Source organism: Stegostoma tigrinum, unplaced genomic scaffold (assembly GCF_030684315.1).
Source record: "Stegostoma tigrinum isolate sSteTig4 unplaced genomic scaffold, sSteTig4.hap1 scaffold_506, whole genome shotgun sequence".
Taxonomy (NCBI): domain Eukaryota; kingdom Metazoa; phylum Chordata; class Chondrichthyes; order Orectolobiformes; family Stegostomatidae; genus Stegostoma; species Stegostoma tigrinum.
Window position 1 is genome coordinate 33,185 of NW_026728437.1, and position 19,119 is coordinate 52,303.

General features: G+C 45.8%; 1 long non-coding RNA gene across 1 annotated transcript in view; it reads left to right on the plus strand.

Annotated features, from left to right (window-relative positions):
* The window catches only part of LOC132208708 (uncharacterized), a 31,397-nt gene extending 12,494 nt beyond the window's left edge, over window positions 1-18,903 (plus strand). Inside the window, exons 2-3 of the long non-coding RNA XR_009444830.1 lie at window positions 1,462-1,642; window positions 17,623-18,903. This is a non-coding gene — a long non-coding RNA (uncharacterized LOC132208708). The remainder of the gene's footprint in view (window positions 1-1,461; window positions 1,643-17,622) is intronic.
* Window positions 18,904-19,119: the final 216 nt, after the last annotated feature.

The window sequence follows — 19,119 nt, forward strand, 5'->3', positions numbered from 1 at the left end:
CTGATCCATGCTCGAAGTTCATCACTTTTATTCCTGATACTCCTTGCATTAAAGCAAACACACTTTAACCGATCCCTTGGTTCCTTCCCAGGAAAATCCTTCCCACTAGCTGGTCTACCTCTTGCTACTGCCTCACCTGCATCAACGCTCACCTCTGGTATACAGCTCAGGTTCCCACCCCCCTGCCATACTAGTTTAAACCCTCTCGAACTACTCGAGCAAACCTTCTACCCAGGACATTGGACCCCTTCCAGTTCAGATGCAACCCGTCCTTCTTGTACAGGTCCCACCTTCCCCAGAAGGCATCCCAATTATCAACATATCTGAAGCCCTCCCTCCTACACCAGCTGCGTAGCCACGTGTTCAGCTGCGCCCGCTCCCTGTTCCTCACCTCGCTATCTCGTGGCACCGGTAGTAAACCAGAGAACACTACTCTGTTCGTCCTGCTCTGCAGCTTCCATCCTAACTCCCTGAAATCACTTTTTATACCCTCAAACCTATTTCTGGCTATATCATTTGTGCCAATATGTAACACGATTTCTGGCTGGTCGCCCTCCCCTTTTAGCACTTTATACACCCGATCGGAGACGTCCCGGACCTTGGCACCAGGGAGGCAACTTACCTTCCGGGAATCCCGATCTTGCCCACAAAATCTCCTGTCGATTCCCCTAACTATCGAGTCCCCTACCACGAGTACTTTTCTATTCTGCCCCCTTCCCTTCTTTGCCACAGTGTCAGGCTCAGTGCCAGAGAACTGACTACTATGGCTTTCCTCTGGTAGGTCATCCCCCCCAGCAGTATCCAAAACGGTATACTTATTGCTGAGGGGAATGCCCACAGGGGATCTCTGCACTGTCTGTCTGTCCCCTTTCCTCCCCCTAACTGTAACCCATCTATCCTCGCCCTGAGCCTTAGGAGTGACCAACTCCCGATAACTCCTCTCAATTACCCCCTCTGCCTCCCGAATGATCCGTAGTTCATCCAGCTCCAGCTCCATTTCCCTAACACGGTTTTCAAGGAGCTGTAGCTGGGTGCACTTCCCGCAGATGTAGCCAGTGGAGACGTGTGCCACATCTCCCAACTGCCACATTCTGCAGGAGGAACAAGCAACTGCCCTAGCGTCCATACCCCACTTATCTGAACACCCACTCAATACTAAAGTAGAAAGCTTACGTCAAATAATAATAACAAATTAATAACAAACTTATATTCAATAGAGAAAGTTTAGAATGAACCTTACCTTACTAACTAGGTTAGAGGAGGAGGGCGGGTGGGAGACTCTACAGTTGTAGAGTCTCGGGTTTAGCCGCCTTGCTGATATATATGGTCACTGCTTTCCTTCCCGGCTGCCCCTCTGGTCCTCGTCACTTCCTCCGCTGCTCCCGCTCCTTCTCTGAAAGAGGAAAAACACTGCTGCCCGCTACCGGTAAGTAATTTTAAAAATAAACTGCTTTACCTTAGCTGCAGTCTTCCGGGTCCGTCTTGCCTCCGCTGCTGCTCGCACTCAAAATGGCCGTTGGCGTCGAAGGGTGAGTATTTATACTCACTGCTTTCCTTCCCGGCTGCCCCTCTGGTCCTCGTCACTTCCTCCGCTGCTCCCGCTCCTTCTCTGAAAGAGGAAAAACACCGCTGCCCGCTACTGGTAAGTAATTTTAAAAATAAACTGCTTTACCTTAGCTGCGGTCTTCCGGGTCCGTCTTGCCTCCGCTGCTGCTCGCACTCAAAAAAGGTTTATTTCCTGAGAGGCTGGGCAGTGACTCAGTGGTGGAGAGTCACCCAACAGGGCCTGTGTCTCTGTCCCTCTCCATCTCCCCACTCAGTGTTTAACCTGTCCCCCCCACAGCTTGTTCTCTGTCACTCTGGCGATGCGGTTAAAAAAACACAAAGAAATGACCAATGTTCCCCTCTGCCCACTCCCATTCACCAGGCACAAACCTCTTGCCCACTCCACCTGGGATTGGTGCTGTTTCTACATGAAATATTAATGATGAACCTTTCAAAGTGTCCAGTCGCCTGTCTCTCTCCCTCCCCATCTCTGTCTCTGCCCCTATCCATGGATCGATCTCTGTTGACTTTCTCCTGCTCGAGAATCGATCAATGTCCCTCACTCTCTCCATTTCCTTCAAGTTTCAATAGCAATGCCCTCTTCTGCCTCACGTTTGCCATGTGTTCCCATCTCCCCGCTGTGTCTCGTGGACATTTGCAACATCATTGTCGCATTTTGGAGGTTGCAGGGGTGAGGGAATGTGGGGTGGTTCTGGGCTGCGGTAGGGTTGGGGAAAGAAGGGGTGACATACAACTCAGTGCACGCACTATCAGGCCATCAGCAGTCTCAGCCCAGGGCCCTGCAGACAGCCTCATGTCGACGTGAGGGTGACCTGCAGGCTGCATTGGTGCACAGTAAGATCCCACCGGCAGCTGTGTGCGGTACTGCTGAGGGATTCCCTCAACACCTTGTCGGAGCCTGGCCCACCCCCTCTACAGGCTGCAATGTGAAAACAGGCCTCTCCCCCACTGAACCCGCCTGCAAATATTACACTCCCCCATTTCAACTTTTGAGCAGAGTCGGACTGAACACGTGAGTTAGCCTCTCACCACCACCTCCCAAGATTCTGTACCTAGCCTCGCTAAACGTGTCCACCTCTACCTGTTTCAGCTGTATTCCTTTTCCCCCCAACACTCCCATCTTCACCCCAACCCCACCTCCACTCTCCGCGCTGTGTGTGGTTGCATAAACAGCAAAATGTGAAAATGGCCACACGTTGATGGAGAATCTTAACTCATCCTGAACACTGGCGTAGAGGGAGTGGGGGGTGGGTGTGATGTCAGTCCCTGCAGTTTCTGCCCCTTTGTAATACTGAGCCCCTCCCCGTTCCAGATCCTGCACTGACACCCCCACTCCCTCACCCACAGCCCTCCCAGAGATCAGAATAAGGTCCCAGTCAATGGGAACAATTCCCTCCATTCACCCCAAAACCTCACAGACAGGCCAAGAGGGGCCAAGAGGTGGCATTGGGACATGGGGTGGTGGGGGGAGGAGGAGGGATTGTAGTCTTCCTTTCCCAGATCCTGGCAACCCATCCTACCCACCTACCTCTCCATTAAAATGACAATAAGTCCCAGCGGAATTTCTCCCAGATATTCCAAGATGAAATGCAGGAGAGAAAACAGTTTGATGGATCGACAGGAGTATCCAGCTCACCCCTCCCTTCCAATCTCCTATGGCCTTCAGCTCGCCAATACACTTCATTCGGGTGGTGCCTGTGAGATGTTATTGGGATAACATCCCATTGATGTCTATACTTCTATAAATTAAAGTCTTTTATTTACCTACACATCGGTATGCAGGCACTACCCTGAAGCTTCCTGCCCAGCTAGGAATTCAGTGTAAAACTTTTGTAACTCCTTATCTTCCCACTCATCATTATGCAAACACTGTCTTCAGCTTCCTGACTGAATAAAACAAGAATCAAACTGTTTCAAATAAGGTTAAGTAAGGAACATTTGTAAAGGTGTGAGACCTCTGAAGCATGTAACTTCTGTCGCTGACAAAGGGGCCAGGGCACTGACTTTGTTCCAGCCAGAAACACTGGCAACTTGAAATCAGAATCTGTCCTGGACAACAACTCGAAATCGCCTCCTGCCATTAGCAGCTACTTCACTGGCAATCGATACTATATCCTGGTCTTTTATGTTGTTGATGTAATCATTGTTTGGTATCCTGTTTTTGTCTGTTGTAGTAATTGTTTCATGCATCATGTCATTGTAAAATGTGAAACTGTTTTATGTATCAGGGTAACAAAGTGTGAAGCTGGATGAACACAGCAGGCCAAGCAGCTCCCATTACATCTGTTTTATGTATCATGTCTTTGTAAAGTATAAAAAGCGGGGACTGTCCACTGCTCGGGGAGAATTACTTGTGAGACTCTGCGCTCTGTGCCGTGTTGAGTACAATAATTCTCCACAGCTTGTACTTGCTTGGTTATAAAAGGATTTGTGTTTTTCTAAACAGGTCAGTGTCTTGTTATTGCAGCAAGTCCATGAGGGTCTCCGAAAACGAACCTGACACCTGCATCTTCCATTGATTGCTTGCTGCCATGTGGCCCCATCTGAAACACAGATATGACTTCCAAAGCTTCACATATGGTTAGGATTCCTGATCTCCCCCAACTCTCCCCTCTCCCCGTCCCATATACAACACCCAGAAGGGGCTAAATTTTGAATAAACAAACAACTGCACAGCAAGATCCCAATGACTACTGATCCCCCACCACAGCCCTTGTATCTATTCCCCGCCTCCCATACATCCCCACCTCCCCACTCCCACAGCCCTCCGATCTCACTCCCATCCCCGCCTTTCTAAGCTTTTCCTCTCTGTCTCCATCTCCCTTTCCCCCCAACACTGTCTCTGAATTATACCTCTGTGACTGAAATGTTGTCACCCCTGCCATTTAGTAACCCTGACCTGTCACACTGCGGCATTGACTGTCTAAAACGGTGGGACGGTCTGGAGAGAGTGGTGGGAGTGGGGAAGGCCTAAACTGAGGAATGGCAATGGAGAGAGGGAAATGGGGAAGAGATAAAGTAAGAGAGAAAGAAAGAGCCAGAGTATGGTCAGAGAGAAAGTGAGGAAGATCCCAGTCTGAGGAAGGTGCGTGGAGAAGGAGATGGACAGAGTGAGACAGAGAGACAAAGAAAATGTAATATCAAAGGCTCTGTAAACAACATTTGGACACTGGGCATCTTGTTGCAATGTAGGCCACACTGCAGGTAATTTGACACACAGCAAGATCCCACAAGCAACAGTGTGACTGCAGATAGATTGTGGGTTTCACTGATGCTGGTTAAGGGCTCAATTCTGGCTCCAGGCTGACAGAGAGGGACCAATCCTGCTGCTTGCGAAATTCAAAATACTTCCTTCTCTCCCCTTCACCTCTGATATGTCACTCTCTCTTTTCCAGGCTCTCTCTCTTTCCCTTCTAAATCTCTAATCTTTCGATCTTTCTTCCTCTCTCACTTGTTCCCTCCCCACCTCCCCATTTCTGATTTTTTTTCTCTCTCTCTCCCAGATTAAATCCTGTGCATTGTAATCGTTATCATTTAAAAAGACTGTGACATTGATGTTGGAGGATATTCTGTTTGATAAGCCAGGGCACTGTTTCCCAGCATTCTGTGCCAGTAATGCTGCAGGTCATTGATACACATTGCGATCCTACAGGTCGCCCCTTCCTGCTCCAAAATGTGTTGAAATCACAATTTCCATTCAGGGAAGAGGCTATCAGTTTCTTTGGGACAAAAAACACCCCCTCCATCCCAGGATTTGAGTTGGTGGGTGGCACTTTCTAGAACAAAGTGATTGGAGTTGGGCAGTGAAGAGATATTGGAGACCCCAGTTCTCTCACCAACAATATGCCACCTCCCCCAGATCCTGTCTCCCTTTCCCAGCACAGATACAAAGACATATCTTGTCCCTTTATCCCTCACACCCTCCCACTCACACTTTTTGTCTACATCTGTATTTTTTTTGGTAAAAAAACTTTGTATTGCAAACTATTTCTAACTCCCCCTCTGTTTCTGTTTGAAAAAAAAAGTGAAAGGAAGCTGGAGAGGGTTCAGGAGAGGAGACAGAGTGAGAAAGACAGAGATGCCCTCGCAGTTACTCAGGGGATTGAAGTAAAATGGCCAAAAAATATTTTATTTATGTGATTATCAATTTTTTTTCATCCTGGCCTGCACATGTCACACATTACACTGAAGTGAGAATGAGTCTTTGAAGAGAGTTTCACATTTATGGTTTTAATTTCCTCCGTGGGGAGTCCTGTCTGTCAGACACTCACTGGGAGGAGAATTAACATGTTTGTGTCAAATCCCAAAGCCCTGGTTACTTTAACCCCAGACTTCAAACCTGTTCTTAAAAGTTACCTGGAGGCTCCTAAAAGAAAACCAGGGTACACCAGAGGAATTCAAATCTTGAGGTAATAATCAAATACAACTGACATGGGCCCCGCAGTCTGCAGCCTTTTGAACAGGCCTCAGGCCAATGCCTGAACCCCACCCCTCCTCGCTCTGAAGGAAACTTGTGTCCAAGGGAAGGATTTCTTATCCCCTTGTAGTTTCAAAATAAATAGACAGAGAAAGGGAGGAAAGTTATTGGAACTGGAAAGGAAGGACATTGTTAAAGAAATCGCCCAGCAAGAGGCTAGGGTTTGATGTCTCCCCTTCACACAAGCCATCCCTCATCAATGCCAGGCTCTGATTGAATTGGGGAAAACTTTGGGAAATTTCAATCCCAGACCCATCAGGCAAGGTTAAAAGGAGGAGATTATCGAGACAGTCGCATTGCTGCAGGACAATGAGGCACAGCAAGATCCCACTGCCAGCAATGTGTCAGGAACAAGATAAACCCAATGTTGGTTAAATGGTAAATATTTTCTGTATTCCCCAGGCACTATCGTGACAGATACTTAAGAATCTCAAATGCCTCTCACTCCGTCCCTCTCCATTTTCTTCTGCCTCTCTCCATGTTGCAAGTCTGTCTCTCAATCCCAATGTCGACTTCACATTCTCACATTATTACTCTGACTTCAGAACATGTCTTTTGTGAGATTTCACATTTACAATTTTGATTTCCTCCTTGGGGAGTCCTGACACATGTTTGTGCCAAATCCCATGGCCCCGATTACTTTAACCCCAAGCTTCAAACCCTGGGGTGCAGCCTGTCCAATAAGTCTCAGGATGATATCCCCCTTCGGAGAAAGCCGTTGTTCTATGCGTTGTGGGCCCCAAAAACCTCCCCTTTGGTTCTTCAAAAAATAACTGATCCCTTTGGAGAAAAAAAAGAGACAGCATTAGTTGAAAGGCAAAGCAGAGACAGTGCAGCAAGATCCTGGGATTTCCTCTCTGTCACATGGACAATCTCTTGGCAACATCTGAACACAAACATATCGGGTGGTGCGTTTAGTTTCCATGCCAGTCCCTTCGTAAAGCTTTGAAATGATGGGTGAGCTGATTAAAACAGTCACAGCCTGTAACAATGGCACTGGGACAATTAATACACAGCAAGATCCCACATGCAGCAGTGTCCCAGCAGCCAGATAATCTGATTTTTTTCCCCATCTGTGATGCTGGCTCAGTTTAATTATTTCCTGTGACCCCAGAATCTGACATTACAGTTAATTCACAATCTCAAATACTCTCTCTGGCTCTCCTGTTTGTCCTGCTCTCTCAGTTCTTCAAATCTTTCTCTCACTGTCACATCTAATCACACTGCCCTCCTCCATAACCCATATAAACTTCAGGGTCAGAAAGAGAGAGGACTCATATGGGCCCCTCATGGTATGCAGTGGGAACAGGCATCAGGCCAATATTGTCCCCCTCTGGAAGTTTTTTTTTCAAAGCTTTCCTGGCCCCAGACATTTTGGATCTTCACATTGTCACTTTCCAAACCAGAAATTTCAGGGGATAAAACAGAAAAGATTACTTGAAAGGGGGAGCTACAGCATTTTGCAGCAAAATTACACAACAAGAGGTCAGTCTTATGTGCACTACACCACCTCCACAGCATTACAAAACATCATAGCAACATCAAACTACCAAATAAATCATAAGCTGGCAATATAACAGAGGTTTAAAATAATAATAAACACACATACTCACACACCATCTCAATCAAACAGGGAGAGCTGCTCACTACGCATTATGTCAGGATAAATCTGACACATTTCTCAGTGAGTGGTTTGCAGACTCCACCTCTGACACATTGCAATGTCCCTCAGTCTGCTCATTAAGGAGGCCTCTGTGTGATAGAGATGGTAATTCCCAGGATTGGAGTCTTTTGTTGGATTTTCCTGGCCATTGAAATGTTAATTCTCTCGCAGCAAAGATTTACCATTCCTTGTTCTTTGAAACCTTTTTAAAGCCATGTTATCTCTGTCAGTGCAGCTTGAAAATATTTAACATTGGTCTCATAATAGCACCTAAGAGCCGGACTGCAGATGCCCCAAGAGACAGGAATAGAAAGATAATGGGGATATTTGCTGAGGATCTGTCGGGATTTTCCTGCTGTCAGTGTGGCTCCCAGAATCAAACTCCTGAGATGCTGCTTGGCCTGCTGTGCTCATCCAGCTTCACACTTTGTTATCTCTTTCTCACTCTCTCTCTCTCTCTCTTCTGCCCCTGTCTCTACCTGGTCTGCACAACATACAGCCATTTCAAACTTGACATTCAAAACTTTGTTTCTTCTCCTCCTCCTGAAAATGTCAGTAGAGTTTGAGAATTTAAAGCATTGATCATATCACTGCCCCTCAAACACCCACATTTCCCCATCTCCGCTCCCACTTTGCTCCCAGCACAGGACTGTGGAGAACATGGGAGCACTTTATACAGGTTTTATCAGGGGCTGTAATCAGTGAGGCTCTGAGCTCAAGGGGTCAGCGTGTGTGTGTGTGTGTGTGTATGTGTGTGTGTGTGTGTGTGTGTGTGTGTGTGTATGTGTGTGTGAGCATGCAAGTATGTGCATGTACGTGTGAGTGTGTGTTTGTGTGAGTGTGCACGTATGTGCATGTACCTGTGTGCATGTGCATGTGTGTGTTTGTGTGCATGTGTGAGCGCGCATGTGGGTGCGTGTGTGTGTGCATGTGTTTGAGAGCGCACGCATTTGTGTATGAGCACATGTGTGTGTGTGTGTAAGTGTGTGTGTGAGCATGCACATTTGTGTGTGTGTGAGCGCACATATGTGTGTGAGTGCGCGTGCATGTGTGTGTGTGTGAGTGCATGTATGTGTGTGTGTGTATGTGAGTATGTGCATGTGCATGTGTGTGAGTGTTTGCATGTGTGAGCATGTGCGTTTGTGTCAGCGTGTGTATGTGTGAGTGTGTGTGTGTGTGTGTGTGTGAGTGTGTGTGTGTGAGCGTGTGTGTGTGTGTGAGCGTGTGTGTGTGTGTGTGTGTGTGTGTGTGTGTGTGTGAGTGTGTGCATGTGCATGTGCGTATCTGCATGTCATACAGTCCGACAGCACAACAACAGATTCTTCGGTCCAACTAGTGCATGCCGAACATAATCCCAAACTAAACTAGTCTGACCTGCCTGCTCCTGGCCCAAATGTATTTTAAGTGATGTAATTGTACTCACACACACCTCTTACTCAGGATATTTATTCCACACACTTACCACCCTCTGTGTAAATACTTTGCCCCTTATGCCTTCTCTGAATCTTTCTCCTTTCGCCTTTAAAATTGTGTACCCTAGTCTTGAAATGTCCCATCCTAGGGAAATGACAGCTACCATTACCTCTATCTATACCCCTCATTATTTTATAAACTCCTTATCAGGTCACCTTTAAACCTCCTACGCTTCAGTGAAAAATATTCCAATATATCCGGCCTTTCTTTGTATCTCAAATCGACCATAATCAGCAACATCCAGGTAAAGAGCATGTGCATGTGCATGTGTGTCTCCGTGTGTATGCGCACGCGTGTGTCTGCGCGTGTGTGTCTGTGTGTGTCTCTGTGTACCTGCGCGCGTGTGTGTCTCTGTGCATCTGTGTGTCTGCACGCACGTGTCTCCGTGTGTTTGCGCATGTGAGAGAGAGAGAGAGACCCAAAGAGAGGCTCTGTGTGTGTGCGTGCATCAGAAAGAAAGACCATGCATGTGAGTGTGTCCATTGGACTGCAAAGTTTGTGTCAATGATTCCATCCTGTAATTTCATTATGTGGCTGTCTATAAATCATGTGTTTCTTCCCCTGCCCCAGTAAAGGGTCTCAAACATACTCAGTCCCTTACTCTCAATCACACACTCTCTCGTGTGTGCAGACGCTCTCACATACAGTCTTGTACATACACACACTCACATTTATTCACAGGGACAAAAAGAAAGAGAGAGACACACACAGAAAGACACAGAGATGGAGAGAGAGAGAATGATTACACTTGTAAGTGTATCAGCAATTCGACAATTTATACAGTGAGGTTGGGAGAGACACAGATTTTCACAGGTTTTGAGGGAGACAGAGAGAGAGGATGACACAGATAGGTGCAATGACAGAGAGAATCACAAATAGACACAGTGACAGGGCAGAGAGAATAACTGATAGACGCATGGAGAGAGGGAGAGAGAGAGAGAAAGAAAGACAGAAAGAGAAAGAGAGAGAGGGGGGAGAACCATCGACAGACACAGACTCAGAAAGAGCGAGAGAAACAGATAGAGACAGGGTCAGAGAGATAGATAGATAGGCACCATGGCTCAGTGGCTAGCACTGCTGCCTCACAGCACCAGGGACCCAAGTTGTCTCCCATCCTTGAGTGACTGTGTGAAGTTTGCACATGGTCTCCAAGTCTGTGTGACTTTCCTCCGGGTGCTCAGTTTTCCTTCCACGGTCCAAAGGTGTACAGGCTAAGTGGATTGACCATGCTAACTTGTTCAGCAATGTGTATAACAAGTGGGTTATGGGGTTGTGGTGGGAGGCTCTGAAGGATAGTATAGCCTTATTGGGCCGAATGGCCTGTTTCCACACTGTAGGGAATCCATGAATGAAAGAAACAGATATTCACAGGGACATAGAGAGATTGCTGATATATATAGGGACACAAACAGAACCACAGATAGACACATGGAGCAGAGAGAGATTATCACACTTATGAACTGATCACAGAGACATCGCAGCTACATTCAGCAACATGGAGTGAGATTCACAGAAACAGAGACAGACAAACAGATTCACAAAGAAATGGCATGAGACAGATAGAGAAAGAGACAAAGCTAAGATGAAAACGATGACACTGTTATCACAAGGAGAAATGGAGAATGAGACAGACACTCTCTCCCCTTTACTATGAGTACAGTGGCACAGAGTTGTACATCATCTAAAGGTCCCTGCAGGGATCACTCAGGATTATTCAGCAAAAATGATCTTCCACAACAGCACCCACTATTCCAGGATTGACTGCTTTCATCCTTTTGGGAACATCCCCATCCCCATTCTCTGCTCCCAGACACAGTGCACACTGACTCCGAACGATATTCCCATTGCAATGCTGTCAGTGGGTCTGAATCCATGAAGTGCCACCCTCACAACACTGTGGGTGAGCTACATCTCATGGACTGTGAAGCATTCACACCCTGACTGATTGTCACTCATATCCCATGAAGGAAGTAGAAGAACATTGGAAGCTGGAGAAGGACAATAGACAATAGACAATTGACAACAGGTGCTGGAGTAGGCCATTCGGCCCTTCAAGCCAGCACCACCATTCATTATGATCATGGCTGAGCATCCACAATCAGTATCCTGTTCCTGCCTTCTCCCCATAACCTTTGATTCCACTATCTTTAAGAGCTCTGTGCATCTCTTTCTTGAAAGTATCCAGAGAGTTGGCCTCCACTGCCTTCTGGGGCAGACCATTCCATATATCCACCACTCTCTGGGTGAAGAAGTTTCTCCTCAACTCTGTTCTAAATGGCCGACCCCTTATTTAGACACAAAGACAAGGAGACACAGATGCCGAAACCTTACCAATGACTCACTGCTACGCCATCTGAGTGCATCTCCCCCACAGTCTCACTGTGCCCAGTTCCCACTTTTCAGGAATGCTGGGGAATAGTCAGAATAGCAAGTGCAGCCTCATTCCAGTGAAAGAGCTCATTTACTGCAATCCTGGATAATCGTAGGGGAACTCTCAGCACCCAGTCTCCAGCAGATCCTTCAACACAATCACAACATTATAATCACAGGGACAGAGACAGTCACAGAAACACACAGGTACATAAGAGGCAAACCATGAAATCCGAAAGGACAGAGAAATAGGCCTCATCGTATTATCAATGCCACTAACACACAAACTCAGCCCAAGTCCAGGGGCACCCAGGTTCAAATCCAGCTACGACTGAGGGTGGAATTTAAGTTCAATAAAGAATTCAGAGCTGAGAATGCAACAATGATGTTGAACCCATTGTCACTGTTTGGGAAAAAGAAAACACTTGATTCAGTAATGCTCGTTGTCTGGTTTGGCCTGTCATGGAGTCCAGGCCCACAGCTCTCTGCACAGTCAGTGATGGGCAAGAAATGCAGGCCTGGCCAGAAATGTTTCCATCCCAGATGTGATTAAAATAAATAAACACCGGGGCAGAGAGAATCAGAGACACGGTAGTGAGAGAGACAAGAGAAATATATACATGGGGATAGAAAGAGAGAAACACAGTACAGGCCATGTCAGAAACTGAGGATCACAAATGCACACAAGGACAGAGAGAGACACAGCTCTACTTAGGAAGAGAGAGAGAGAGCTAGAGATGGACATGCACACATAGAAAGGCACACAGAGATCAACACAGGGATGAGAGAGACCTAGAGGTAGACACAGGCAGAGAGAAAGAGACACAAATAGATCAACACAGGGATGACAGAGATAGTCATAGATAGACACCATGACACACAGCGAGAGAGAGAGAGAGGGAGAGAGAGGGAGAGAGAGACTGGCACAGTGAGAGAGACTCACATTTAGACACGGGGGAGACAGAGTGTGACAGATAGACACGGGGCTGAGAAATTATTACGGATATGAAATGAGACACAGCTACATTCTGGGCCACAGAGAGAGATTTACAGGAATACACAGGGACAGAGAGTTACGGAGAGATTCACAAAGAACACGGAGTGACAGAGAGAGAGAGCACAAGAAACAAATAGGGGCTCACAAACGTAAGATGAAGACAATGACAGCTCTACTCAGGGGAAGATGGAGAATAAGAGAGAGAGTATGTAAAACCTTAATTACTCTAGCCCTTTACCATCAGTTCAGACGGACAGACCTATGCATCATTTGCAACAGCCTCTGCAAGTATCATTCAGGGTTATTCAGCACCTCCTTCCAAAAATGACCTCCCCAAACAGCAACCACTATCCCCAAATGGACAACAGCAATCCATGCCTGGAACATCCCCATGTCCAATCTCTGCTTCCAGGCACAGAGCGCAATGAACTCAAATGATATCCCCATTCTGACCCTGTCACTGGGCTCGAATCCCATCTTCACAACACTGTGTGTGAGCTACACCGCATGGATTGCAGAGGGATCACTCACCGACCGATAGACACTCATATCCTATGAAGAAACTGGAAGAAGGAGAGAAATAGAAGCATGCAGGAACAAAGGGAGGCTCAAAGATACACCCAGAGACAGAGCAGGGAAATTAGCACAGATTTGGTCTGAAGTTGCTCTGTGGGATCTGAGGGATACTCGATGGGCCAGCTGTAATTCCCCTTCACTACCTGCCCTCACAAAGGTGATGGTGATTGGTTTCGCTGACCCAAAGCAATCCATCTGGTTTAGGGAAGGCCAGAGTGTGATTTAGGAGGGAGTTCCTGGGTGAGACACAGTGCCAGGGAAGGAGCAACCATCTTGATCACAGCCAGGACATTGTGCCTCTTGCAGGGACACATGCAGGTGGGTGGCAGATGAACTCCAAGTGCTTCTGTCACCCTGGTCATTCTCAGTGGTGAGGGGTCATATAGTTGCTGTGAACGAGTGTTGGAATGTTGCTTCCATTGTTGTTGCTGTGGGACACATGCCTGACCCTCTGCATTGAAGGAGAGAGAGAGAGGATGAATATACTTGTAAATGTCACATCAGTTAGAGAGTTTATGTAGTGAAGGAGGGAGAGATAGTTGTAGATGTTTGGGGGGGGGGGGTGTGGTGAGAGAGAGAGATAGGGACAGAAAGAGAGAAACACACACACACACACACACACACACACACACACACACACATATGCAAAACGATTGAGTGAGAGACAGAGAGATATTGATAGACACAGTGACAGAGAGAGATCATCACACATGAACTGAGACAGAGACAGATTCACAGCTGCATTCAGGGATATGGAGAGAAATGTACAGGAACACACAGGGACAGAGAGAGACCAAAAAGATTCACAGAGAACACAGAGGGACAGAGAAAGAGAGCACAAGGTAGAAAGCAAGAGTCACAAATGTAAGATGAAGAGAATGACAGATTTACACAGGGACAAATGGAGAATGAGAGCAATACCCTTCACCATCAATACAGAGGGACAGAGCTGTGCTTCATTTCCAAGGACCTACAGAGATCACTTTGGATTATTCAGCATCCCCTTCCAGAAATGGTCCTCCAAAACAGCACCCACTATTCCTGAGTGGACAAGAGCAGTCCATGCCTGGAACATGACCATCTCCAATCTCTGCTCCCAGACACAGTGCACACTGGCCCGAATAATATTCCCATTCTGACACTGTCACTTGTCTGAGTCCAGGAAGTGCCACCCTCTAAATGCTGTGGGTGAGCTACACTGCATGGGCTGCAAAGGGTTCAATCACTGGCTTATGGCCACTCACATCCCATGAAGGAACTGGAAGAATATTAGACACTGGAAGAGGGGGAGAGAGACATAGAGAGGGAGAGACAAATACACAAAGTCAAGGGGAGGTTCAAAGATACACACAGAGACGGAGAGCGCGAGCGAGGGAGCGAAGGACAGAATGGGTCTGAAGTTGCTCCATGGGATCTAAGAGACACTCGATGAGCCAGCTATCATTTCCCTTTCCCACCTGCCCTCGAGAAGGTGATGACACTCTGCTTTGCTGAGCCAGTGCAGTCCATCTATTTGAGGGAATGCCACAGTGTGATTTAGGAGGTAGTTCCTGGAAGGGTCACAGTGCCAGGAAAGGAGCGATCCATCTTGCTCACAGGTAGCATGTTGTGCCTCTTGCGGGGCACATTTAGTTGTGAGGTGGGTCCGATCTCTGCGCTCCTGTTGCCCTGGTCATTCTCGGGGTGTGTAGGGCGGGCAGGGCAGGGTCACATTGTTGCTGGGAATGAGTTTTGTAGAGTGGCTTCCATTGTTGTTGCTGTGGGACACATGTCTGACCCTCTGCTCTGAAGGAAGAGAGAGAGAAAGAGAGGATGATTACACTTGTAAATGTCACATCAATGAGGCCGTTTATGTAGTGACGGAGGGAGAGACACACACAGATAGTCACAGGGTGAGAGGAAGACTCAGACCCAGGGATAGAGATAGAGATACACACATAGCAAATGGGAGAAACACAGAGAGAGAGAGAGGCAGATAGTCAGACAGACAGACACATGCAGAATCACAAGTAGACAAAGAGAGACAGAGACACACATAGGCACAGGGACAGAGACAGACAGTCACAGATTAACATCAGGACCAACACAGACACAGGGCCGGGAGTGTGGGGGGAGATATCGTCACATGGAGACAGGCAAAGAGTGACAGATAAACACAGGTACAGAAACAGAGAGAGATAGAGTCTCAGATGGACACAACAATCAAGATAGAGACAGATACACATAGAGACAGAGAGAGAAAGAGACAGACACTGTCTGTGTGGAGTTGGCATGTTCTCCCTGTGGCTGCGTGGGTTTCCTCCGGGTGCTCTTGTTTCCTCCCATGTGCTGGCTGGGTGGATGGGACAAGATAAGTTGCCCATAGTGTTCAGGGATGTGTAGATTAGGTGGGTTGCAGGGAGATGTGTCTGGGTGAGGTGCTCTGAGGGTCGGAGTGGCGTTCTTGGGCCGAAGGCCCTGTTTCCATACTGTAGGAATACTCTGAATTCTATGAAAACAGTGCTGAGTGATCTCTGATGGGAATATTGGAAACAATGCACGGCTCTGTCCCTCTGAACAGATGGTGGAGGGGTGGAGTTATAAAGGTGTTACACACAGTGTTAGTCTTATTCTCCATTTCTCCCTGTCTAAGGCTGTCATTGTGTTCATCCTACATTTGTGACACTGTCTCTATCTCTTGTTCTTGCGCTGTCCTTCTGTATTCTCTGTGCACCCGCCCGTGCTCTCTGTCGCCGTGTGTTCCTGTGTATGCGTCTCCATAATCCCTAAATGCAGTTGTGAATCTTTCTCGATCTCACTTTACATATGTGATGATCTCTCTCTCTGTCCTTGTCTATCTGTGACTCTGTGACAGAGAAAGAGAGAGATGCAGATCGTCACAGGGACAGACAGACAAAGAGAGACAGATAGACACAGTGACAGAGACAGAGTCACAGATAGACAAGAATAGAGAGAGATCATCACACATTTCAAGTGAGATCGAGAAAGATTCACAATTGCATTTCGGGATTATGGAGAGGCATGTGACTGAACATTACTTTCTGCAGATTAAAATATTCTGTGAATCAGTAATCTCACAGAATTACAGTCAAAGGAGATTGTGAACTTGGCAGATTCATATTGAAACAACCGCCTGAATAAAAACAGCTCATGACAAAGGCACTGAATCCTCACTGACAAGCAACACAGGTATTATCAGCTTTACAGGTAGAGATCAGAATTGTACAGAAAATCTTACCAGAACATGCTGATGACGATGTGTGCTAGAAATTTTTCTCAGTGAAATAACTTCGTGATCTGCCACTTATTTGCTCAGAAATGATTCTGTGCATCATCTATGAAAAGCAGGTGTATAGTTTACTGGCCACCTGATTGACAGACAAAGGAAAGCTGATCGGGTAAATTACACTGTTAGTGACAGTCCATCGCACACAACAACAAGAGTTTCTTACACTGAGAACAGAACGGATTCTAGTTAAACAGATGTACATACCAAAATGAAAATCTGCTGCTTTGACAAGCATGCTGCCTGTTTGAACAACATAAACATGTTGCCAATGTAGTGAGACATTTGAACTGCCCAATACAACTGTCATGTCTTTCTCAATTCAATAATCACTGTTTCTATGTATTTTTCAAGCTATTATGAGTTGTGTATGTATAATTAGCTCCTGGGACAATCTAGATATTCTGTTGAATAAACACATTTACAACCTGGATATTGCTTAGTCTAATTTTCTAAGTAAAATATAACCTTTTTCAGTCAATCACAGTAACTATCTTTTAAATGGTAGATTCATAATCACAATAAATTTCTAATTATTCTGAGCGAGGAACACCTTGCAAAGGAAATTATTTTTCATGTCCGCACTGACATTGTGTATTTAACAGTTTCCAGTGCCATCATCCAACTCTGTGTACAAGTATCCCTTAGGTCCATAAAGCTGAAACTAAAGCTCTTTTTCTGATATCCTTTCATTACTTTGTTGTTGAGTTACGCTTAATAGCATAAAATATTACAGGCATCAATTAAGATTGAATTGTCAATGCAAAAACTGGTACAAATAATCGCATATTATTCAGCTCATTAATTGTAGTTAGTTTCTAATGTTTTTTTTCACTGTATGATCACATTAATTTCACTGATGTAATTACATTACACTTTTTAGCTCTATACATATGTAAAATGAATGTCAAGTAATTCATAAGTGATACCAAAAACTGTTCACGTTTTGTTCTTTTTTAGTCCAACAATTACAGAATATGTTTTCCAAAAATAAGTAAATTCTGTCCCAAAGAACATTCTCCAATAATTTCCCAACTACTGACCTAAGGTTCACATTTCTGTAAATTTGCTGAAATGGGAAAATCCTGGATGGATTGATTAATGAGTGAATTTGATTGAATTTGGGTAAAGGGATATTTCAGCACATTAATTAATGTTTAATGTTTCAGGTCATGTTGCTCTTCCTCAGGACTGATTCCCATTTTTTGTTTCAGATCCAATGACTTCATTCCACAGGGACAAAGCTTCCAATTTGTACCAGGTTAACTCTGGCCTACTCTTTTCTTTAGAAAAGAGTTTGATGCTATTCAGTCTTTACTGGCAATTACAACCTGCATTGTGTAAGATTTGTGAATGACCCTTTATTTTCCCAATCCTTGTGAGTGATGCCAGCAGCAGAAATATTTCCTAATCTGCAAGTGATTTTGGTTGGGAAATCTCTATTTACAAATTCACTCTTATCCTCAAATAGACTGTGTAAACCATAAAAGGTCTGAGCACAAACCCACAAAAACACGAAGGCAGCATGACAGCCTGAGCTGAATGAACCTGGTGATGTGTGAGCTGTCATGAGGAAAACATGACCATGAGCACAACTGGTTAGAATCACATCCCTACAGTGCAGAAAGAGGTCATTCGGCCCATCACTATACTGACCCTCTACTCCCATAACTCAGCATTTACCAGGGTTAACCCAACCACTTAACCTGCACACTAGGGGGCAACCTAGCATGGCTTGTCCACCTAACCTGCACATTTTTGGACTCTGAAAGGATCACAGCTTAGCTATAATGACGCAAATTTTTGAATGAAGAATAAAAAAAACTCAATGTTGAAACAATTTCACAGTTTTTGTTTTAAAAATAAAATCTAGGGAAAGCTGCGCCACAAAGATTTCAGATTTTCTCCGGAGGAAGAGAATTCAAAACTCGTGCCACTGACGCGGGGGCACAGTGAGGTCACAGAGGGCTGGCACCCATCAGAAATGTAAAAGGTATTGAGCAAGGTAGGGGTGAGAGAGGGGCAAAAAGGCAGTCTGTCACGGGGGAAGGCAGGAGAGATTAAATTGCAGAAATGTTATTAGTTTTTCATGGCCACAAAGATTGGAGTTAGGCCTCAAAAAAAAACAACAAAAGATGTGCCTGTGCTGGGTGTGTAGAAGACACAGAAACAAATTGAAACGAGAAATGCAAACAAATAGGGGCAGAGTTCACAGCCTGAAATTGCTCTTCTCAATGGTGAATCCAGAAAGCTGCAAACCTGTGTGTTTCAATCTCAACCAACACAAACATGATGGGCCAAATAATACTGGCCAGCCAGCGACACCCACATCTCACAAATAAATTTTTAAAAATGGTCTTGGTCTGTGCTGGAATGTTCTGATACTTTTGTTTTGAAATTTGGAGTTTGTTTCTGACGATGTTTATAACCTCTCAAATTGGGCTAAAGTTTAACATTCTAGGGAAATGTAAAATAAATCAGCTTTGTTTCAAACACATCACTGTAGCTTGTTGTATTTGTCCTGAGGGTTGAACAGCACCCGGAGCTCAGAAAGGACAATCTCAGGGTTGGGGGGGAGGTGGGTGGCGAGTGGGGGCATTCGAATGGCAGCGACAGAACTTCAGCCAGGACACATCCTTCAGGGTCTCACTGAGGGGGTCAGATGGCACTTTACTCTTTCACGTCTCTATTCACTGACAGCCAAGCCACGG